General features: G+C 43.6%; 1 protein-coding gene across 1 annotated transcript in view; it reads right to left on the minus strand.

Moving 5' to 3' along the window:
* LOC119180118 (uncharacterized) overlaps positions 1–11,018 on the minus strand; it is a 51,656-nt gene extending 40,638 nt beyond the window's left edge. The window contains exon 1 of the mRNA XM_037431260.2: positions 10,855–11,018. The gene's annotated coding sequence lies outside the window, so the exon portion shown is untranslated. The remainder of the gene's footprint in view (positions 1–10,854) is intronic.
* Positions 11,019–25,901: the final 14,883 nt, after the last annotated feature.

Here is a 25,901-nt window from a genome sequence, read left to right on the forward strand (position 1 = left end):
CAGTTTTATTTGAAAAAATTCTGGAGTACTCGACATGAGCTGGCACACTTCTCGTGAGTCTGTAGAATCAGCAGTAAGGTGCTTCTTCAGTTTTGTGTAGTACATCAGTACAAGGGGCAGCGTTACCACTATATCCTGCTCAAGCTTTTCACTGGCCTCTTTGAAGGGCTCCAAGAATTCGGGGACTTCCCTCCACAAAGTCCAATTGACATCTTACAAGAGCAGATTCTCCTTGAATCTAGGAGGTTCTCTATGACATCGTACTGACTTAGCATGGACTTGATCATGGCGAGCTTTGAATTCCACCACGTGCATATATCCTGGCACACACCATGTGTTAGCTGGCTGGTGAGCCCACTCTGTTTTGAAAAAGTCATGACAGCTTTCACTTGTTGCACTTGTTCCAAAAGGTCGGAAAGTTCAGCTGAGCGAGGTACCTGTCATCAAATGCGTTCCGAAGACCGGCGTTCAGGACGTGCGCACAGCAGTTCATCCTCGCATACGGATGCAGCGCGCTAATTATGCTGGTGCCCTAGTCTGTCACGAACACCACCTTGCTCAACATGCCTTCATCAAACCTCAACTTAGCACTCCTTCGTACAATCTCCTGACGGATGTTCTCTCCCGTTTTTCTCTCGGGGGAAAGTCACTAGTGAACAGAACAAGGCTCCTTAGTTTCCATTTCAAACTTACGTAATGCGCCGTCGCAGGGATATAGGTAATTTTCTTGTGGTTGGTTCACTTGTCAAGTGTCATCGAGCAGCGACCTTCCTTCATTGCTTACTGAATCTCAGGCATCACCACTCCTCAGAGTTCGTTTGCAACTTCGGACACTCTGCGAGACACCGACATACGATGCGGAATCACGGTCATCGCGGATATGATCCCGTACTTGGCACCAATAGCAATCAGTTCGTCGGCAACAATCAGGAATACATCATCACAAACAACGTCAAATGGCCACATATCTTAAGCGCACCACTTAACGCAAGCAGTCGTCAGATTCCCCTTAACAGTAGATGAAACCTGGGGCTTCCTCTCAGTGAAGAACGAAAAAAAAAATGGCAGTGGTGTCCCCAGCAGCCTTTTACTTGTGGCAATTCAGATGCAACGTTCCTGTCTTCCAACCATCATATGCAAAGAAAGCTTTGTAGCATTTGCATCGCACATGTCCTACTGGTGATAAGGTGTGGACGTCGACCACTTGCAGGAATAGTTTCCAAACCTGGCTTTCATTAGCTTGCTTGGAGACGAGCTTGTCTCGCAATACAGCTGCATTCATAGTGCCACGTGTGGAGGAGGCAAATTACGAACTATAGAACGCCAGTAACGAACACAATGAAAATCATCAGAGCGCTCTGGCGAGCTACGACACAGCATGCAAAGCTTTCTCTTTTTTTTTCTCTCTTTTTCAGTAGATGGCGACACGGGTCCCACGCTAAACACGAAGCAGTTCCCTGCATAAGATTCCTTATGGGTGGGCCGCCGTCTGCGCATGCTCCGCCTAGCCGGGTGTCGCCTAGCAACGGAGGTCGTCTTTACTCTTTTACGCGCTTCTTCCCACGCGTACCTCTTATTTCTGCTCACGCATGAGGAGTTATCCAAACTCGCAGTGGTCGCTGCAAGGCGGTAGGGCGTTCATTTTCCGGATGGCGCGAATTATACGCGCCTGCACCTTAAGATGCTTCAAGTGTGCGCCTCGTCAAGACAGTTACGAGCTTGCGATGTCTGTGACAAGTTATATCCCCTTAATTCCCTCCCTGCCCAAGCGAAAATTAATATGACGCTTTGAAGGTGATTTACTGCTTACAATTTGACCAGAAGGATAGTCATATACAATTCAGCCTACACCTTTAGAGGCGCAGAGAAGGACGCGAGCAACAAATATCTTTGTTTACTAACAGATTGTACCGTATGTGTCAACCACGAATAAAAAAACAGAAATCTTTACTGCTCCCGCATCCTGAAGCCCAGGCCCAGCCCCGGGCCATAGCTTCAAGCCCGGGCCTGGCTCGGGCCCACCCGAAAACGTTTCAGACAGTCCGGCCTGGGCAGTGCTATAGTGTGCGTGTGTGTGTGTGTGTGTGTGCGTGTGTGTGTGTGTGTGTGTGTGCGTGCGTGTGCGTGTGTGTGTGTGTATTTGCGCTGAAATCAGTTTTTAAAGGACTGCTAAAATCCCAATAAGAAGTTTTTTTTTGAATGCTTAGGGTATAAACCTAGGGCCTCTTACGTATCCGCGGCTGGATGGCAGCCGGCCCAGGAAACGGACGACTCAAGCAGCGCCAGGAAGATAAATCCCCCTTTATTTAGTTTGCGACATGTTTTTAAGCGCTACGCAGCCAGTCGTAGGTTGGTAGGAAAGAAAAAAAAGCAAGATAACATAGGAAGCGCGGCAGTATTATCTGAATGCCAGAACATAGCAACGTGTGAGCCCTGCGTATTTTACAGGACACGTCATCGTTGACTTAGACCAATCACTTCGGGATGTTCTCGTAGCCACCGCTGCTTTTCCCGTTCCTTAGCGGCCTCTCGTTATGCGTACTCGGAGTCATCGGCTGGCAGCAGTCGCTTTGCAGTCTTTTCTTGGTTAAACCGTTACATTAATTAAATCTTCCCTTTTAGTGGACCAGTCATGAGTAGTACATTTTAGCTCATTTGTGTAGAACATACCCATTTGGGATGACGATACTTTTCTGGCAGTCCACACTGCGGCACGTTTTCGATAAGGATTGTTATCTGCAATCGACTCGCAATGATCGATTTGCTAAACTGCTTTAGTGGTTGACCGTCACATTTTGACATTTCTTTGATTTTCTTATCTCTTTTGTTCGTTCCTATTGCATGACGTCCTCTGTATACTGGGCGAGCAGCCCCCGCAACTTCGGCCTTCTGGCAACCGTGTGCTTAGGTTATGTACTCGCATCGCGATGACCCTCTCCTCGCGGGGCTAGGGTAGTCGTCCGCCGAATAATCCAATAAAGCATTGTCCCATTCTATCTCTTCCTATACTGTTGCGGATCCTATTGCTACCGATTTGTACCATTGTTGAAGAACCGGTTAAAGTGGTCAATAAGGCAATGAGGATGACTTGAAGCTGTCGTGTGCTGCTGTTTCTCAGAGAAGTCATTGATTGATAGATATGAGGGGTTTAGCGTCCCAAAACCACCATATGAATGTGAAAGACGCCATCATGGAGGGCTCAGAGAATTTCAACAACTTGGGGTTCTTTAAGTGCACCCAAATCTAAGCACGCGGGCCTACAACATTTCCGCCTTCATCGGAAATGCAGCCGCCGCAGCAGGTATTCGATCCCGAAGCCGGTGGGTCAGCAGCCGTGTACCTTAGCCGCTAGACCTCCGCGACGGGGCTCTCGGCAAATTGCGTGCGTGTGCGTTTGCAAATACACTCGTAATAAAAGGCCCCAGAATTGGTTCCTGTCAGCGGTAAGGTATTATTGTGATATCAATTATATGGGCACTCTGGGCTAGATGTCATGCACCGTACACACACACACACACACACACACACACACACACACACACACACACACACACACACACACACACACACACACACACACATATATATATATATATATATATATATATATATATATATATATATATATATATATATATATATATTAATATAGGTATGGGAAATGGCACAATGGGAGCGTTGTCAACAAGGATAAATATATTTATTTCCCAACAGTTTCGGGAGATTCCTCCCTTCATCAAGAGATGAGTTATACTGACATGAACTTCCAAACTTCGTTGCTGCCGCGTCCCTCTCGCCTTGAAACATGTTTGCAAGAGTGAGAGGGAACTAAAAAAAAACAAAAACAAAAAAACAAAAAGGGTGGAGAAAAAAGACGAAAAAGAAAAAGAAAGAAAAGAAAGAAAGTAAAAAGAGGAAGAACCACTGTCAACACTGAGAACGAAACCAACTGTCCGTGTACGTCCACATACGGTGATTATCACGTACTGTTCAGTTCTCGACGTGTGTTGGGCCACCCAAGATTGTCGCCGTGGAGCCGGGAGGGCCTGTGAAGGCGTGCGTAAAGAAAGAGTTTCCACGTAATGGGTCGGTCGGCGTGCGGCGTGCGTAAAGGAAGGGTTTCCCGTTGATGGGTCGGTCGGCTCTTTCTACCTTTAATCTTCGTCCGTTTCCCTTCAATGGTCATCAAGTGGTAGGCGAACGTAAACGCTTTGCATGTGCATGTGAAAAAAAAAAGAAAAAAAAGAAAAAAAGAAAAAAAGCAAAAACAAAAAACAAGAAAGGACAGTGTACACGTACGAGTCAGTCAGAAAAAAGCATGGTCTCCAGCTATCAATCTTTGTCACCAATTTCTTCCTGGCTTACTTCTCGGAGGCAGTTGAGTTTTCCGGGGTCCTCGTTGATGCCGGCTACTAATGTTCGAAATTCGAAAATAAAGTATGCCTCACGCTGTTCGCGCTCGCGTCTGTTTGAGAAACCGGACTGCAAAAGAGTTACGCTGATATTTTCAAAACTGTGGTTTGGCAGGCGCAGATGTCTAGATAAAGGTAGCTTGGGCAGTGAAGTGGCGTGGTACCGGTGATTATTGAACCGCAGCCGAAATGGCGTGTCTGTTTGGCTGATATACTCTTTTCCGCAGATGTTGCAATGTAGCATGTATATTACGTTACTGGAGTCACAATTAAGGCTTTCAGTTATGCGGAATTTGAAATCCGAGAAGTTCGCTTTGGATTCACGTGTTCTGACCATCTGTGGGCATACCTTGCATCGAGCTTTTCTGCAAGGATGGCACCCTGATTGAAATTTGGGGGTGGTTCTTTTTGCTCTGACAAGAATGTCCTTCAGATTTCTATCCCGGCGGTACACCGCGTGACGTGGCTTCGCGAAAATAGAAGTTAGTCGTTTGCTTTGCCTGATTATGTTGAAATGACGGGAAAGTATGTTGTTGATTCGTGGCGCTGATGAGGAGTAAGTTAGTACAAGGTTCGTTTGGGAAGTCGTTTTAGATACTCTGTTTGGTCCATTATTATATCATTCCTGTTCACGTTGCGAGCATGTAGTATGGCATCGTCAATAATGTCTTTCGGATAATTTTGTTTCAATAAGGAATGCTTTAGGTGTTCCGCGTGTCTGTCAAATTCCCGCATATCGGTGCATATTCTTCGGTACCGTAGGCCTGAGAATATGAAATACCCGTTTGGCAATGCTTTGGGTGGCTGCTGTTGAAATGTAGGTACATTTGACGGTCTGTAGGCTTTTTGTAAAGATTTGTTGACAAGCGGTCATTTTCGACCGTGACAGTGAAGTGCAAAAAGTTAATGCTATTTTTGGAAATTTTGTGCGTGAATTTTATTGACGGGTGGCACTTGTTAAAATCCTCTATGAAGCGGAAAAGACTTCCCTCATCATGGTTCCATATCATAAAAATATTGTCTAAGTATCTTCTGTAGTAGAAAGGTTTCAAGGTGCGTCCCTCAATGAATGGGATTTCAAGTGAAGCCATAAAGGTGCTCGCGAAGTTTGGAGCCATTTTCGTGCCCATTGCAGTGCCACTGACCTGAAGGAAATGCTTGCCATTGAACTCAAAATGGTTATAATTTACTACAAGTTCAAGAAGTGTAAACAGTACCTCGCCACTTACACTAGTTAATGAGTCAGATTTTACATATTCAGAAACAATAGCCGCTATTCCGTCATGGTGGGGTATGTTGGTGTACAGTGTGCAGACGTCCATGGTCACCAGAAAACTGCCGCCTGGGATGTCGAGACTTGAAGTTTCGCAGATGAAATGGTTTGTGTCCTTTAGGTAATAGGGAAAATTTGGGGGTATGTTTTTTATTAAGGAATTGATGAAATCTGATATATTTTCTGTTGATGTGCTGTTACTGGATACTATCGGACGTCCCGGATTACCTGCCTTGTGTATTTTGGGGAGCAAATAGAATCGACCGGGAACAGAATGGGCCGGTAACATTACTTTTAACATTTTGCCGGTAATTTTCTCGTCCCGGCGGAGATTGTTTAGGGTTACTTTTATCTCCTTTTCAAATTCGGGAGTCGGGTCCGTTGGAAGTTCTTTGTAGAATTTTGTGTCTGATAGCTTTCGTTCCCCTTTCTTTAAGTAGTCCGACGTGTTTAGAATTACTATGCAGCCCCCTTTATCAGCCGGTTTGATAGTAATTCCAGTGTTTTTTCGTAGTTCATCGAGTGCCCTTCGTTCTGAATTTGATATGTTGTTTCGAAATGGCCGATTTTTTTATACGCTCTGATGATAGCTTTTTGAACTGCTGATATATACATATCGAGGTGTTTGTCCCTCTTCTCACCCGGACACCATGATTTGTCACCACCAATCACTCTATTCTGGTCCGTACAGTCCTTGCGATCATGAAAGTATTCACGGAGGCGGAGATTACACACAAAGTTATAGAGGTCTTGGTACAGTTCAAATTCATTGAATCTACCGGATGATGGACAAAAGGTTAAGCCTCTCGACAAAAGTTGAAGCTGAGCGGGTGTGACTGTTGTGTTTGACACATTGAGGACATTTTTCTCATAAGTTTTCGGCTGCTCTTGGCTATCACGTGGCACGAGAGTGTCAGCGTCAAATTCGAGAGTAAGGATGTTTTGATTAGGATTGCACTGTAGTTTCGAGTTCCCATTTTTCTCCTCAAATTTAGGTTGTGGTACGGGTGGTCCCTGGCGTTCTTGTACGGCCTCATTCCTATTTTCCTGTTGCAGAGCAGTGGAGCTACTGCAGTCCCGCTTGAATTTTCTATCTTTTACTACTGAAATTTCGCCTCTCTTCTTCAGTTCATATCTTTCCAGTTCTCTTGCCTCATGCTCTCCGAGATTAGATACCAATTTCTGCGTGGCCTCCGTGACACTGTATTCGGCGGCCTTACGATCACTATGGTCCGCAATTACCCGAGTCAGTTGCAAGGACGCTTCTAATAATATTTTTCCCACTTCCCCCTTTCTGCTTCACTTAGTGTAGACATTGAGTGGTTGCAGGCTAGGCGGAGGCCCTTAGGTGCGATTTCATGAGATAGATATTTGGTTAGTTGTTCCGCGTGTTTTTCGTATTGCACCCGCTTTTCAATGATTTTCCTAATCGATAAAAATGAGTGGGACCATGCGTGTTTAAGACTGCCCGTACCTTTTGTTTTCGTGTCATTTGGAAGCCGCCGCCTTGGTCTTCGCCGCAATCATCCGCCTGGTGTTGTAAGGCCTCGCTGGTGGGAGTGGCGACGTCGTCACTGCTGGGACCCTGGATGGCTCTTTGTGTCCCTCGGCTCCCTATTGTTGAGTGCGTTTGGCACTGGAGTTTGTCGTGCAAGCCGTTGCCGCCGATCTCTGACTCACTGGTGGGACTTGCTGGCTCACTGGCTTCGCTGGTGGTAGTGGCGACATCGTCACTGCTCATTCGTTGTTGTTCTCAGTGTGCTCGTTCTCAGTGCTCGTTCGTTGTTTCGTTCTCAGTGTTGACAGTGGTTCTTCCTCTTTTTTACTTTCTTTCTTTTCTTTCTTTTTTTTCGTCTTTTTTCTCTCCCTTTTTTGATTTTTTTCTTTTTTTAGTTCCCTCTCACTCTCGCAAACATGTTTCAAGGCGAGAGGGACGCGGCAGCAACGAAGTTTGGAAGTTCATGTCAGTATAACTCATCCCCTGATGAAGGGAGGACCCCTCCCGAAACTGTTGGGAAATAAATATATTTATACTTGTTGACAACGCTCCCGTTGTGCCATATCCCATACCTTCACGAAGACTAACTGGCCCATTGAATTATTACTCCCACTATATACACACACACACATATATATATATATATATATATATATATATATATATATATATATATATATATATATATATATATATATATATATATATATATATATATATATATGATTACGCGTGAAAGAAAAATTGAGAAAAAAGTCTGCAGCGCGCGGAATCGAACGTGGGAACTTGGCGTCGTGAATGCAAGGTATTAACCGCTGAACCACCGAGGGGTACTTTCTTCAAGGCTCAAACGACAAGCTATCCGCTGTTGGCGGGCATCTCGGGGAGAGAGAGGAGGGGGAAGTTATCGTGTTTTCAGTGTTATCAGCAAGATGGCACATTGAACGCACTGCGGCTCCCATCTCTCATGTGTACTTTGGCGCGCGGAGGGGAGAGAGCAGATAATCTCTCGCGCGCCCTTATCTTCTAGTGTAGAGGATCATACGTCCTGGCTGTCATTGGTCTTCCACTGTAACGATTATGTTGTAGTTACAGGGCACACAAAGGTCACTGCAATTACTGCACAGCCTTCATTTGAGAAAAGGGCGCACTTTTCAGACACAGCAAAGTAACAAGTGAGACGCTTATTCGCGTTCATCTGTACGTGTGAGTACGTTTCATGCCTCATTTGTGCGTGAGAAACGTGGAGCACGTTTCAATTCGCTTGGCATTCTGTGCGTGACCTTCCAATTCGTTGTTATTGCGTTCATTGCTTCGCCTTTGTGGCAATGTTGTGGCTGTTTTTTCCTTGTCCCTATTTACATTTGCACAATAGTTACTAATAACGTCATCTCTCTTGGCATGATAGTCTGCTACTTCCCATAATTGTTGTGTCTAAGGAAAAAAACGACCTTTTCAATTGACGCTTGTACACATGGTGTTTATTAGTGGGTCGAAAATATTACAAGAAATAAGGCAATTGAATTATTTCCTCATTTACGTCATAATCTTTTCATTTGGTTGGGGTGATCTCAAGATGTATAGGCACAGCTATAAGTCAATAATTAAATAAAATGAATACGTAACAATTTAGTTAGCGAAGGTGTGGAAAAAATAGATGAATAGTGGTCCTTCCTGCGCTAAGGACATGACCGCTTTTAGATTTTGAGAAATCGGTCTCTAGTAATTACTGTGCAGCAGTTTAGTTTAACCAAATTCACCAGCAAAAATTGAACCGAAGCACTTATGAACACAACCAGCAGATGAGCAGGATGATGTCACTATTCACGACAGTGTTCCAGTGACGTTAGTTCGGCGTTTGTTAAGGTACGTGCGCCCTGCGTGCTCTGATTGAAAAAAAAAAAAACCGCACAACCACAATGCGAATTCAGTCGATGGTTTGTGCAATGACGATCGCACACTCCAGACGCCGCGGGAGGGTTTGCATTTGCACATTCTAATTCTAATTTTCTACCTGTACCGCATATACAGTTTGTGCTACAATTTGAAAGTTCACAATTTAATGCGTATAGGTATATATTCTTGGAGTGTCTGTATGATATGTTTGTTTTCATGAAGAGTTTTTATGTATGATGTCTATCTGTAATGCTTTATTTGCAGTGACAATTATGTACATGCATGTTTTGATTTTTCTGGTTGCTCTATTGTTTGTATACTCGCATCACATGCAAACATGTACACGCATGTCGAATGCGCATGGGAATAGGAGCCTCTGTCAGGCAATACGGCCTTTAGCTATTACTCCTCTTTCTGTATCAGAAAAAAATAAACTAACTTCAAAACTACACTTTTGAGTTTTGTTATCATGGCGTAATTCGCCACATTTGTTTATGCACTATTCGACCGAAGCTGCTTTCGTGAAATGTGAAAGGGGCAACAGGCTCTTTGCAGGCAAGAGCAGCACTTTCTCCACTTAAGTCGACCCCGCATCTGAACAAGATAAAACGTTAATTAACTTTATTCTTGACTACCTCTTGTAACTGATATCTAGATCTACCGAGGTTGAGATGCGGGAGGCGCAGAAGAAGTAATTATGAGGACAGTGTGAAAATTTTCCAATTTGTAGGAATTTCCGGCCACATATCTTGGTGCACCTCTCATAGCTTCTCGTCTATCTCCTTTTCGCGCAGCGCATAAGTGAAGGTGTCTCTTACGTGTTCTCGATACGGAGCTTTGTCTCGAACACTTACCGCGTCCAAATTCGCAGGAACACCGCCGCCAACAGCTATAGCCAACGCGACCACCATCAGTGACACTGACGCCAGTGATTCGACTCCCGTACTTACCCGGTCATATCCACTTCATCTTGAATGAATGAGCCTGTAGTGCCGAACCACCACGTTTACGAGTGTATTATGCAAGTTATATTATTGTATAGTAAAACACGTTTCTGCAGCAGTAATATTTATACGATTTTTTTTCGTGCTGTCAGACCTACTGCTTCCGACGACCACAATGTATTTTGGTTTTCTCTGACTAAATGTACACTCGATTTCTATTTCTTCTAAATACCGTGTGTTTATATTCGTTATACGAGATGTTCATATTCATTAAATAAAAATATATGGTGTTTACATGTGCATGGGCTAAGTGATGGCTAAAGAGCGCTAGTACAGAATACAAAGCTTGGGGCAGTGGTTGACATGACTGGCTGTATAGGGGCCTAAGATTTCTTCCGGTAACAGCGGGTAAAACATGCAGGTAATGAAACGATCAGAGAAACATGAAATGTGTACAGTGAAAATGTGTGGCTAATGGTTCTGATAGTGATAGTATAGAGTGATGATGCAGCACAAACACGGCTCTGTTGGCGCATACCTACTTTCAACTTTCTCCTGTAACAGTTCCATTTAATTTTACCAACAATTAGTGATTTATTTATACTGTATTGAAGTAAAGTTTAGAGTATGTAAACACCAATAGAGCCTCATTTTAGATTGTTCCGGTATTTTATTTCGCCCAATACGAACAACGAAATCCTCATCAGTTATGCCTTAAGACTTCATGCTCAGATATCAGGAAAATGCAGTGCATTAGCCAAAGTAACGGAATACTAAAATAAAAAGATTCGTTAGTGATCCTAAAGAAAAAAAATGTTTGAGCGTACTTACTTGAATAATACCAAAAAATCAGCCTATTCCACAATACTTGTCTAAAATAGCAATTGCTGCTCTATAATTGTAGTTTCGGACGAAGGGCCGTAACGTGCTACTTTAGTTTTCGACAGCGCTTCAGAAAATGGCGTGGGTGTGTTGCTTCGAACGTTTATTAAGACGCGCGAACTGCTCGCAGTTCTGGAATCCCTAATTCCTAGCTCTTTGGATAGGCTTATTTTATATGTAAATAAAGAGTGACCTTCCTAAAGCCTTGAATGAATTATCGACTCTCTCATACAAACTTTTTTGTTTTTAACTTGTAATAGCTATTAACTACGCTTTATTATCGTATTACCAAAGGTTGACCAAATGTGAATGTAATTATTGAGTGTTAAAGATAACAGCTTCCGGTTGTCTTTACTAAAAAGAAATTTACCATGCAATAAAAAACGCGGAAAGAAAATGATTTTTACGTGCGCTCTCAGAGCAGCTTGCAGCCGCTGATATTTAGGTAAAGCCATGCACAAATAAAATTTTATATATATATATATATATATATATATATATATATACATATATATATATCATCATCATCATCATCAGCCTGACTACGTCCACTGCAGGACAAAGGCCTCTCCCGTGTTCCACCAGTTAACCCGGTCCTGTGCTTGCTGCTGCCAATTTATACCCGCAAACTTCTTAATCTCATCTGCCCACCTAACCTTCTGTCTCCCCCTAACCCGCTTCCCTTCTCTGGGAATCCAGTCAGTTACCCTTAATGACCAGCGGTTATCCTGTCTACGCGCTACATGCCCTGCCCATGTCCATTTCTTCATCTTGATTTCAGCTATGATATCCTTAACCCCCGTTTGTTCCCTAATCCACTCTGCTCTCTTCTTGTCTCTTAAGGTTACACCTACCATTTTTCTTTCCATTGCTCGCTGCGTCGTCCTCAATTTAAGCTGAACCCTCTTTGTAAGTCTCCAGGTTTCTGCTCCGTAGCTAAGTACCGGCAAGACACAGCTGTTATATACCTTCCTCTTGAGGGATAGTGGCAATCTACCTGTCATAATTTGAGAGTGCTTGCCGAACGTGCTCCACCCCATTCTTATTCTTCTAGTTACTTCAATCTCGTGGTTCGGCTCTGCGGTTATTACCTGCCCTAAGTAGACATAGTCTTTTACAACCTCAAGTGCACTATTACCTATCTCGAAGCGCTGCTCCTTGCCGAGGTTGTTGTACATTACTTTCGTTTTCTGCAGATTAATGTTAAGACCCACCTTTCTGCTCTCCTTGTCTAACTCCGTAATCATGAGTTGCAATTCGTCCCCCGAGTTACTCAGCAATGCAATGTCATCGGCGAAGCGCAGGTTACTAAGGTATTCTCCATTGACTCTTATCCCTAACTGCTCCCATTCTAGGCTTCTGAAAACCTCGTGTAAGCACGCGGTAAATAGCATTGGGGAAATTGTGTCCCCCTGCCTTACACCCTTCTTGATTGGTATTCTGTTGCTTTCTTTATGAAGCACTATGGTAGCAGTTGATCCCCTGTAGATTTCTTCCAGAATGTTTATATATACTTCATCTACGCCCTGATTCCGCAGTGTTTGCATGACGGCTGATATTTCTACTGAATCAAACGCCTTCTCGTAATCTATGAAGGCTATGTATAGTGGTTGGTTATACTCTGAGCATTTCTCTATTACCTGATTGATAGTATGAATGTGGTCAATTGTTGAGTAGCCTGTTCGAAATCCTGCTTGTTCCTTTGGTTGATTGAATTCTAATGTTTTCTTTACTCTGTTAGCAATTACCTTTGTAAATAGCTTGTATACTACAGAGAGCAAGCTGATCGGCCTGTAATTCTTCAAGTCCTTGTCATCTCCTTTCTTATGTATTAAGATGATGTTAGCGTTCATCCAAGACTCTGGTACTCTTCCCGTCAGGAGACACCTCGTAAACAGGGTGGCTAGTTTTTCTAACACAATCTGTCCTCCATCTTTCAGCAAATCTGATGTTACCTGATCCTCACCAGCAGCTTTGCCCCTTTGCATGCTCTCCAAAGCTTTTCTGACTTCTTCTATCATTACTGGTGGGGTGTAATCTGGGTTACTGCTAGTTCTTATAGTATTAAGGTCGTGGTTGTCTCGGCTACTGTACAGATCTCTGTAAAACTCCTCCGCTATTTTAACTATCCTATCCATATTGGTAGTTATTTTGCCTTCTTTGTCCCTTAGTGCATACATCCGACTTTTGCCTATCCCAAGTTTCCTCTTCAATGCTTTGACACTTCCTCCGTTTTTCAGAGCGTGTTCAATTCTCTCCATGTTATACCTTCTTACATCGCATACCTTACGTCTATTAATCAACTTCGAAAGCTCTGCCAGTTCTATTTTGTCTGTTGTACTTGACACTTTCATGATTTGACGCTTCTTAATTAGGTTCTTCGTTTCTTGGGAAAGCTTGCCAGTGTCCTGTCTAACTACCCGGCCTCCAACTTCCACTGCACACTCCGTAATGATACTCGTCAGATTATCATTCATTGTATCTACGCTAAGGTTGGTTTCCTCACTAAGAGCCGAATACCTGTTCTGCAGCGACATTCTGAATTCCTGTACTTTCCCTCTCAGTGCTAGCTGATTGATTGGCTTCTGGCGTATCAGTTTCTGTCGTTCCTTCTTCAAGTCTAGGCGAATTCGAGACCGTACCATTCTATGGTCACTGCATCGTACCTTGCCAATCACTTCCACATCCTTAACGATTCCAGGGTGTGCACTCATTATAAAGTCTATTTCGTTCTTATTTTCGCCATTAGGGCTCCTCCATGTCCACTTGCGGTTTTCTCGTTTTCGGTAGAAGGTATTCAAAATCCGTAAATTATTGCGTTCTGCGAATTCTACTAGTAGCTCTCCTCTGGCGTTTCTAGTACCTATGCCATAATCTCCTACTGCCTGGTCTCCAGCCTGCTTCTTCCCTACCTTTGCATTAAAGTCGCCCATCACCATAGTATACTGTGTTTTTACCTTACTCATTGCCGATTCCACGTCTTCATAGAAGCTTTCAACTGAAGCGTCATCATGGCTGGATGTAGGCGCGTAAGCCTGTACTACCTTCATTTTGTATCTTTTATTCAGTTTAACTACGATACCTGCCACCCTTTCATTAATGCTATAGTATTCCTCTATGTTGCCAGCTATGTTTCTGTGAATTAGGAACCCCACTCCCAGTTCTCTTCTGTCTGCCAAGCCCCTGTAGCAAAGGACGTGCCCATTCTGTAGCACCGTATAGGCCTCATCTGTCCTCCTAACCTCACTGAGCCCTATTATATCCCATTTAACACCCTCTAGCTCTTCGAATAGTACAGCTAGACTTCCCTCACTAGATAAGGTTCTAGCGTTAAACGTTGCCAAGTTCAGGTTCCAATGGCGGCCTGTCCGGATCCAGAGATTCTTAGCACCCTCTGCTGCGTTGCAGATCTGACCGCCGCCGTGGTCAGTTGCTTCGCAGCTGCTGGGGACTGAGGGCCGTGAGTTATTTGACGTAAGCATGTGGGAGGTAGTGGCCAGATACTGCACCAGGGTGGCCAATCCTTCTCTGGTGAGGGAGTGCGTTCTCGGCGGTGTTTTGCCGGTGAGGCCGCACCCCAGGCCTCCTAATGCAGTTCCATCAACACGCGGATTTTATTTGTTTTTTTTTTTAATCCGGTTTGGAACTGCGCGGTACCGGGATTTGAACCACGGACCTCTTGCATGCGAGGCGGATTCTCTAACCACTACGCCATCGCTGCTTCATATATATATATATATATATATATATATATATATATATATATATATATATATATATATATATATATATATATATATATATATATATATATATATATATATATATTTATATATATATATATATATATATATATATATATATATATATATATATATAATGAGGTCTAACAGACAATTATGGCAAGGAATGTATAGGGGAAGTTATCAGAAACAATGTATTGTAAACAAGAAAAAAGAAAAGTGAGGGCAAACATAATTTGCCGTGAGCAGAAATTTACATAACATTAGTTCTAATAACTTCCCCTATACATTTCTTGGCATTATTGTCTGTTAGATCTCATTAGTACTGTGTCAGAACACGAAAAAACGAGCCCTTAGGTATACACTTCTTTCCCTTATATATATATATATATATATATATATATATATATATATATAGATAGATATATATATATATAATGAGGTCTAACAGACAATTAAGGCAAGAAATGTATAGGGGAAGTTATCAGAAACAATGTAATGTAAATAAGAAAAAAAAGTGAGGGCAAACATAATTTGCCGTGAGCAGAAATTTACACAACATTAGTTCTATTAACTTCCCCTATACATTCCTTGGCAATATTGTCTGTTAGATCTCATTAGTGCTGTGTCAAAACACGGAAAAACGAGCCCTTAGGTATACGCTTCTTTCCCTTATATATATATATATATATATATATATATATATATATATATATATATATATATATATATATATATATACATATATATATATATATATATATATATATATATATATATATATATATATATATATATATATATATATACATATATATATATATATATATATATATTTAGCACACAAGAAAAAAGAAGCCGCCAACGTATGGTTTCTCTAACGGGGTTTCGCCGAACCTCATTGGATAAACCATACTCTTCTGGCTAGGGGCGTGTGTTGCACTGAGTTCAACGAACCCCAGTGGTTCAATGAAAGACATCTTGGGTTTCTATGAGCGCCTGAGAGTGCAGCATGCACCTGCTTTATTCAATAAACCCTTGGTTACTTAGCTACTAATGCTTTTATTTAGACAAGCAAAGAAAGAGACGAGTACATCAGCATTACCTTTTGTAGGTAACACCCCCTCCGCACATCGGGTGTGTGCGGTTAGCGACAGACTTACGTAATACGAGCACTAAACGTTCGCCGTCTACTGCGCACTACAGGCCAGAACAGGTGGATCACTATTCATTGACGCTCGTGAGCGTCGAGTTTACTTCAAACGACAATAATGGCCACCTCGTGGCTATATTCGTGGCTCATGTCGTGTATGCAATCATAAGGAACAGTTTTCCCTCTTGGTGGTGTACCAGCGCTTTATGTCAGTTTCGTACTTGCAATGCATACCGAGCGGTTCGTTGCGTGTAAGGTGTGTTATTTCTTGTGGGCAGTGAGTGAGACGCGAGCATTCAGGCTTGTCTGTACGACCGGTGTATCGATGAACAGCCGTTTCTCTGTGCGACCAGCATGCCTTCATCTATGTTTTTTTAATATTACAAACAATAAATTGGCCCTTCGTATGTCCGACGCGTCTCTTCGTTTATGCGAGCATATTTATTACGCGGCGCGGTTTCCAATGGGCTCTTTGCACAACTAGCTGAACAACAATGTTCTCGTTTTCTCGATAGGCGATATTGAAAAAACAGAAACGAAAAGAATCTGGCCTACCCCGGGTAGTGTTAAAACCAAGTATATTCAACACCCCCCTCCCCTCCTACCCTAGCATAGCTATACCTTTGCAATTGCAGTATAATATTGCAGTTATCAGTGGTGAACGTTGGTATGAGCAGCGCTTACAATCCCCTGTTTTTTAACAGAGTTAGGCGAATAAACGGGTGAGCAGACGAGATCGCTGTGACTCATACTTTAGAGCATTGGCCAGGTAATCTGAAGATTGCAGGTCACTCCCTTTCGGAGGCCATTCAACTCATTCCCTTTGCTTCCTTGACTATATATCATAGTTAACGCTATACAGTATAACACTAGAAATAGCGTGCATTACCCTTCCTTGCTTTCATTTTTGTTGGTTCTCAACAAGGATGTGTATAGCAGTACATGACTAGTCGATGCACCATCGTACTCACTGAACTCTCGATTATGATTGTTGTGAACTTAGCGTGAGACGAAATAGAAGAATAGAAGAAGAGCTTGTTCTACATCTAATGTCGAAAAAAAAACAACATTCACAGTATCCGATGGGTGATGGGGATCTACTGCTATGAATTGAATAGCACACATTTTAACTACTGAATATTGTTAGAATACGTTTCGAATATACAGTACTCAAAAAAAAGACGTGAAAAAAAGGGAGAGTCAAGGATCACAATAATTCGTTTAGTTACTGAATAAAGAAAGCTAATGAAATGGTTAAATAGACTCAACTTCCCTGTTCCTTCGTGAGAGCAGTCAGGTTGGCTGATTCGCGTTATGTACAAAATAAATAATGAAGTTTTGGGGGAAGATACATGCAGTTTAGGTTTTTTTTCTGGAACTGCTAAGAATTTTCTAAGCGCCAGGGTAAAAAAAATTCCTTTAAGATCTACTGCTCACAAAGCAAATGTGTTCTTAAGTCAGTATATTTATATTAAAGTTCATGGTGAGGTTATTACTCCAAACAACATTTATCTTTTGGATGTGAGAGTAATTTTTTTAGCTTGCGTCAAACTACCTAATTTGCCATTGTTGTGATTGCGGTGTTCATCCTAACGTTCAGAAACACTTTGAAGGCTGCTGTTGCTGCTGTGCGTGGGCTTGCCTCAGTTCAAATATTTGTAGCACATATTGCAGGTCAAATCTAGGGGTAATGCCAATATCTGAAGGTGTGTGAATATTAGTTTCAAGAAAAGTGTTGCTCAATTCTAAGTATGTCTAAAAATTATTTCCTCATCGCTCGAAAACCATTTGAATAGGAATCTATTCGCTTTTGCAATAAATTAGGCAAGATTCTTGTTCGATCAGTATTCGATTTGGCTCAGATTTTTACTATTCGCAAGCCCGTAGTATGTAGGATGAGGTTGTAGGTACCTACATGCATGTGTCCGAGCCCAATGGCACTGAATATATTAGTTCCTTAATCAGTGTAGACTCGGTATTACGGAATGCGAGTGTAGACTCGGTAATCAGTGTAGAAATCGGTATTACGGAATGCGAAAACCATGTCGCTTCTAGCGGTATCATTTAAGTTTCTGGACGTTCAGTGATGAAACTCAGATATTCATCGCGAAAACGAAGACACTGGTAGGCCTCGAAATGAGTCAATTTTGAAATTGAAGATTATAAAACCGCACTCATCCTATCTAAATTTTCCACCTATGATATTTCAGTAGCACACACTATAAAGCTTACTTCTAACCTTTTTGTATTGGCGAGAAAGTGTGTTGAAAGGCATTTTATTGTGTCACACAAGCTGTGCATCCGCCATTTCGTCTACGTTGAACAAAATTGCAGAAAGAAATTATATGAAATTAATCGTACAAATACAATATATTCTTTACTATCACGCAGCGAAAAAAATTCGGAATTAAATATGTTTTCAAGGTTGACTTTACGGCTTTCAATAAGCTAGCCCACCAATGCGTGTACGCCGTGCAAAGAGAAATTGAGCATGCGAAAGGAAAGACTGATTGATTGATTTGCGGGGTTTAACGTCCAAAAACCACCATACGATTATGAGAGACGCCGTAGTGGAGGGCTCCGGAAATTTTGACCACCTGGGGTTCTTTAACGTGCACCCAAATCTGATCACACGGGCCTACAACATTTCCGCCTCCATCGGAAATGCAGCCGCCATAGCCGGGATTCGATCCCGCGACCTGCGGATCAGCCGCAGTACCTTAGCCACTATACCACCGTGGCGGGGCTGCGAAAGGAAAGACGCACACGGATATGGGCTTCGTAAAACCCATCAAGCGAGAGAAAGAGAGAACAATAAAGAGGAAAGGCAGGGTTGGTAACCAAGCTTGGCTCGGTCGGCTACCCTACACTTGGGGTGGGGAGAGGGGGAATAATAGAAAAGAAAAAGAGAGAAAAGAAGAGGAGTAAGAAAGAGATTGATAAACAGCCGGATCGAGACTACACAGCACGGTCTCATGTTGTTCTTTCACAAGCGCTCGTAAAGTCCGGTGGTCTTTGGGAAGTACGAGATAGCTTTCGGGGCTTTGCACGTATGCGAAACCGTCAGCCAAGGTCCCAGGATCTTCTTTTCTGTAAGCGGTTGTGAATCCAATTGTCGGAGCTTGGCTTCCATAATACGTCGTCCAGACTGGTATGCCGGGCAGTGGCAGAGAATGTGCTCAAGCGTCCTCGCAGGCGCAAATGCTGTATGCCGTACTGCTCGCCATTCCGAGGAGACAAGACTTCCATGGAGACAAGAATATGCGTTCCTAAATGCCACGCCTACCCTCATGCGACGCAGCAAAGTTTCAACGCGTCGTGGGAGCCTGGATGGCAAACGAAGTTGCAAGTTTGGGTTGCTCGAATACAGGCGTGCGTTAGAGAAACCCGACGTATTCCATTGTAGGAGAGTTATACGGCGAGCAAGTGGTCCCTTTGCAGCTTCTGTTCCCAAGAGTGGTATGGGCGTACGCAGGTCTTGGTCATGAGCCGATCCAGCAGCTTCATCCACGTGGTCCTTGCCGACAATTCCGCAATCACTCGGCAAGCATTGAAAAATCCTGACCTTCCTCGAGCACTTCGTGGTAGTTGTGCCTTATCTGATATACTGATTGTTCATGTAACCTGTGCTGTATAGCAAACCGTAGTGTCTGTAAGGCTGACCTCGAGTCGCACAAGATGGCCCATTGATTAGGTTAGTGCCGAAGATTGTACTTGACTGCACATTGAAGCGCTGCAAGTTGTGGTGCTGTCGACGTCGTGGTGTGAGGGAACTTGTATTGAAGCAACACATTACCAGATGAGACAACCACTGCTCCTGTAGAGCTGTTTGAATTAGTGGAGCCATTGGTGTAAACATGTATGCGGTCAATGCACGCTTTGTCTAACAGATGCAAAGTGAATCGCTTCGGGGTTAGCGGTGGCATGCGTGCTTTTTTAACTAAAACAGGAACCCGTAAGCGCCCGTCAGGTTGACGGAGACTCTATAACGCAGATGCTGCACGCATCGCAAGTTTGAATCCAGGCAATAAAAGTCCTGGTGTTTCGTCAAAATAACGCCTAATGAAGCATTAGATCTCCGCACTGTCAAACACGCTTAGTGATGTGACGTAAACCGTGATAAATGCCGAATGTGCGCTCTCAGCATCTCGACAATGATATACGTTGTGACCGGCTGTTCTTGAGCGAGAACTATAGTTGCCACTGTCAATGAGCATCTTGGAAGGCCAAGACATGTCCGAAGTGTTCGAGCTTGTACGCTATGTAGTGGACGGATGTTAGTCTCGCACATGTTGGATAGGGCAGGAAGGCTGTACCGGAGAAGTCCAAGAAAGAGGGCTGCATAAAGCTGCAGCATGGAGTGCACGGAGTGGCGCCCCATGATTTTCCGACAACGAACTTGAATACATTCTAAATGCCGATGAGCTTTTTCTTCAGGTATGCGAAATGTGGACTCCAGGCTAGGTCACGATCTACGATGACACAGCTACAACGGCTCTTATAAGAAATTGATTCGCCATCGACGCACAATGAATAGAAAAACATTGGTTTACGTGTAAACGCCTGTGGAAAATCTCTTTGTAGCATTTCATGGTGCTGCGCACAATGCCGTTCAAACATGGCGTTGATTCAAAACCCAAGAGTCCAAACAGCATCTGCGCCACTACTCTTCTTCGTGTTTTCCCGTAATTTTCTAGAACCTCAACCTCCGGAAATTTCACTTGCCTAATTACAGGGGAGACGAGAGTGATATCGGTCTCGTAATCTCGGTGTTGTTTCGTAATCGAATTCTGCATGCCCTGACGTGTCCATCCGCACTCTCTTATAGCTCACAAACCCTTCCTATTTTCTAAAATGTTATAAGCACTTTGTCATCGCGTATCAGTACAATGTTATCAACACCTAATTCGATTTCCCTTCCTTTAATAATACGTCCTTCCTTTATTCTTTCAGAAGTGAGTGCTTTTAAGAGCTAGTAGATATTCTTTGTACCAGCGGTTGTAGAAAAAGCTTAGCTTGTGCTGACGTTCTCTCCACAGGCACTGCGCATCTGTGCGTTTTGTTGCTATTATCAGAACTTCATGGTGAGGTAGGCGAGTTAGTCATCGAAGAGCTAACAAATGGGCAGGTGTAAAAACTTTAGGTTCTTTCGCCTCAGCAGAAACGTATGTTCATGGTCTAGAATTGACCACGGCGTCGACTTGTACTAAAACTGTACTCAGTTGCCCGAAGTTGAAGATGCCCTTCTCTTATGTTCTCTAGAGGCAGCCTTTAACCGCTCGTGTCATCCTTTCGCAAAATTCTCCCCATCATGAAGCACGCTCAGCATTAAATTTCCACGTGATATGGCTCCCCGCGCAAAATTTCTGGACTTGAACGTCTCGTAACATCTTGTAGATGGCCAGTTCCCTACTAGCGGCTCTAAATTTTAGAGCGTTATCAGAAAATATGACAGCTGGTATGCCCCACTGCGTGACAAAACGCTGAAAAGCCCGCTAAAATAAATTAACAGTCATATCACTATATAAATGAACGGCTCTCAGTACTGCACACGTGAACTTACAATGTAGGCTTTCACAGTGCAATTTCTTTTCACAAACACCAGCCCGGAAAAGTCAACGCCGCTGACTTGAAATGGTCGTGACTGGAAAAATCTGTTCTTTAGAAGAGGAGCTGACGGTGTCGCAGTACAGTTTAATCGAAATCACGCACACAAAACACATTTATTAATTACTTCCTTGACGCACTTCCGTCCCCTGAGAAGCCAGAAACTGACAAATAGATCAACTAGTGTAGCACTTATACCATCAGGCAAAAATCCGTCGATGAATTTTGTTCACAATGAGGTGTGCGCAGTGTTGGTCTGGTGGCAGCAATGAGGGGAATTTTACGCCATCTAAAGTCGTTGCATGATTGAGGCAAGTTTTGATGCGAAGGATGCCTTTGTTGTCCAAAAACGGTGAAGGTTCTGTAAGTGTGAGCCTTTGTCAAGTGTCCTGCTTTCAGCCAGTGCGACGATGTTTTCACGGAGTGCTCGCAACTGTATTGTCCTCAGCCGTACTTCTTCGCTCGCACGTATTTCTTGAGCACACACAGGGCCTTTCAGTCGTTCGTCAATTGTGTATGAATCTATTGACCCCTGCCGTTACTCTAACAATGGTTTGCCAACGACTGAATTTGTTCGCATCTAGTATAAACTCTAAGATTGCACATTTAGATACCAATGCACCAATACAGTGCGGCTGCAGAATCACCATGATCTTTTGTTAGTTCTTTGACTATGTTTCAAGAGCAGCAGCGAGCCAACTGAGACCATACCACCACAAACTACTTTCTCTGAGCATGCGTACTCAGAAACCTCTAGTCACCTAGTCTGCTGCATCATTCTTTCCAGCACAACGACGCCAACAGCTTGGTTCAGTATGGGATGGAACTTCAGTTACCAGGTTAGCGACAAATAGGTTTCGCTTTGTTCCTGCGGACTGTATCCAGCTTAGGCAGGTATTGGAATCAGTCTAACAGTAGTATGAAGGGCTTCGTGGTAGCGTGTCTCTCAAAAAGGCTGTTAACCTAGCTCCGAGGCAAGCAGCTACCAATTCTAGTCGTGGTACCGACAACTTCTTTAGTGTAGCCACTCTGGCTTTTGCTTAAAGCTATTGCACAAACACTCTTCGACCGGTATCTTACATTCTGAAATAGGCGAAAACGCCGTAGGCATGAGGGCTCGCGTCAGCAAATACATGTATTTGGTATCGCGTGTCAAGGCCTTCAACACCATACATAGACCATAGGCTGGTAAAGAAAGCCCCAAATATCCGATTTCTGCAATCAATTTACATCACTAATTATTGAGTGGCTCAGGCAGTGAAGCATCTCGATCTAGTCCTTGAATCCAGATTCTTTGAAAGAGCATGTGGGCTCGTATGGTGAATGGTGATGAAAAACCCAATAGATCGAATATCCGGAAAGTGGTCTGAAGTACGACTCGCTTTGCATTCTTCTCGGGGCTGTAAGTCTTCAAGACCTAGTTCAAGTTGACGCTTAGCTAATCCTTTTTGGTGTCCCAGCAAAGCCCTAGTACTTTGGTAACATGAGTCGTTCGTGTTAAATCATCTTGCTGTATGATGAGTTGAAGCAAACCGAAGTTCATCACCGATTCCTGCATCTTCATACCAGCTAGCTCCATTACCTTGTTCGTATGTTTTTACAATTCTACTGCTTCTTCAGTGGTTGAAACGTCCAAAACAAAGTCATTGACTTGCATGCTTCTCTTGAGCTTAGTGGCTGTTTCTTAGAGCAGTGGTTCGATGTGGTTGAAATGATACTGCATAAGAGCAGCCAAAAGGAACGGACTTGATGTGGTACCAAATGGCACCCTGGTCATTCTTGTTTCTTGTAGTCTAGGTAGTGGTCTTCCTGAACCAGGCATCTCCTCAAACCAGAAAAAACGAAGGGCGTCTCAATCTTCAGGTCTTAAAAAAATCTGCAGAAGCGCCTTTTGTACGTCAGCGGTAACGACAAACACTTCTAAACAAAACGAGATGAGCATTTTCAGAAAGTAAGCGTTGAGGTTTGGCCCCTTTTCAAGTTCATCATTTAGTGAGTGCTCTCCTACTCCATGTGAAGAGGCGTCAAACACAACGGGGAGTTTCGTCATTGCAGAGGTTTCGCGTATTACTTCATCATGAAGCATGAAGTAAACCAGTTCGCCGGTAACGCTATCAGTGTCGACCTTTTCGGCATGTCCGTCTTTCTGGTGCCGCATAATCGCTTTGTCGTATGCTTCGATTGTTTTTTTTGTTACTTGAAAGTCTGCGTACTAGAGAGTGCAGCCGTGACATGACGACTTAGCGATTGTCGGTCAAGTTACCTTCTGCCGATTTCCAAGACAGCGCAGCCTCATAACGTTCATTAGGGAACCGATTGTTTCATTGCATCTTTTTAGAATGACGTCTTCTTGATTCATAATCGGTTTTTCAACAATACCAATGGCAGCCAGTTCCCAAAATCATTGTAAGGGGTATTGGTCCTCCTCCTCGCGTACGCCCGCTCGTAGCACGCAAAAATGAGTGCTGGTGTACCACTCGCCTAGTACCGCGATGGGGGTTGGTTTTGGGAGCTTCCACCCCATTGTGGTGTTAATAGAATTCGGCCCTCGGTTCTCCAAGTCGTACTAGATTTCCCTGTTTCTGGGCATTGGCTTCCACAAGTGGTGGGAGCCAATGAGGACGCTTACGCCGGAGTCACATGTCACACCTGGAAAAGCAACAGCGTCCACTAAAAATTCTCTTCTGTAACGAGACCTTGTAAGAATTGAATCGTTGGTGGAGCTTCAGTCATGCCATCACAGATCAGAGAGACCACAACGGCTTCAATTTGAACTGCTGTTCTCGTGTTCGTTCCGAAGTGTGAAGCTGACAACCTTAGCACGTCGGCTGAGTTCTGATCCCCTTCATTCAAACGTGTTAATGACTAAATCTATCTCTCTAATTGGTGAGAGCTTAAGTGTCTTACTAACATGGGACGTGGAAGAAACGTTTGTCCTTTTGTGAAGCATACTGGCAGCCGGAAGCGATGGAGGCTTGCGGAGGCTCTGAGCAGTATTGTTACGGTTGCGAATAAGAGGTGGAGTCGAGATCTGTGCGCTTCTCTCGCGACTTTTCACTTCAATGCGAAGGAATTGAAGCAACTTGCTCATCTCCTTTTTTGAAGAATGGGTACTACTGGCGGCCGTTGCTACTGAGCTTACAGACTTCATGCTCTCCCGTTTGTAGTAGTCCACTACAATGTCAAGGGGAATAACATTTAGCAGTACCTCATTCAATATGGTAGCGTAGCATGCCGCTCTCACTCCCAGGCTCGGGAGTCCCCTCTGACTGAGTCGAACTTCGTCGTACAAGTTCCTTAAGGCCACCACGTCGCTCGACGACTGAACAATGTGCGGAACCGTTCCATATATTTCTGGAACTGTTCCGTTCAATGTGCGGAACCGTTCCAGATATTTCTGCTCAATGCATTTGGTATTTCCAAATCGCTGTTGTAATATCTCAAGTGCGTCGCGGTAAGAGGAATCTGTGGCTCGTATGCCGGCAACGGCTTGAGCAGTGGCTTCGTCAAGTAGTGAGACCAGATAGTGGAACCTATCGGCATTAGACAAGCCCAGGTTATCGTGAATGACGTGGCGGAACATGTCTCAAAACGATTGCCATTGTGTTAAGCTGCCATCGAAGCGTAAGAGCACTAGTTTGGGCAATATTGGGCTACACTCACGTTGAAGTCGCGCCATGTTCATTGGCGAGGTCGTTGGCGGGTCCCCATCAGTGGTTGTAGGTGAATGCGCCATCGAAGAAAGTGCGGAAATATTAAGCCTGTCCATGTGATGCTTGAGCAGGGCGAAAGCACTGGTAGCAGCGTCTTCATACTCCATAAAGAAGTTTGAGTCTTCTGCCACTTAATCGTCTGTCTTGAGGGTTTCCAGCTCGGCGTTCACAGCAGCCAGCCCTGTCTGGACCGCCTTCAACTTGCTGTGGGAACGTGAAGCGTTGAGATGTCGAACTGAGTGGACTGGATGTGCTGGTAAACCTTATTAACCATCCTCGCACATCGTGCTCGATGAGACGTCCGCTTGGTCTTGGTACGCTCCATGACGGTCAGACAGCAGTAAGACGTCCCAGACCGGAAGCAACAGCTCGCAGAGACGAAGGCTAGCTTCCCGAGTCTTCGGCCCCAGAAATGGTGTCGAAATTTTCTCTGTAGCCTTTATTGACGCTGAGCACAATGCCGTTCAAACATGGCTGGTTGGTTGGTTGGTTGGTTCTCCAACACCCACACAACCACATAGGGCACAACCCACATAGGGTGATAGGCCATCAATGGGATGGTGCCTTGCTTTTTAAATTAATTCATTTCTTGAAAGAGAGAGTTGGACTATTTATTTAGGTAATATAAGTACTTACTTGAAAGAGTTAGATTTCTAAACAAAAAACCTTGAAAAAAACATAATAAACAGTCAAAAAGAAAAAAAATTCTATACATAAACCCACTGAAGTTACCTATTTTTAGCATTCCATTCCTTTAGATTGTCGTAAGAAATTTGCAAC

The sequence above is a fragment of the Rhipicephalus microplus genome, chromosome 7, assembly GCF_043290135.1.
Source record: "Rhipicephalus microplus isolate Deutch F79 chromosome 7, USDA_Rmic, whole genome shotgun sequence".
In the NCBI taxonomy this organism is placed as follows: Eukaryota; Metazoa; Arthropoda; class Arachnida; order Ixodida; family Ixodidae; genus Rhipicephalus; species Rhipicephalus microplus.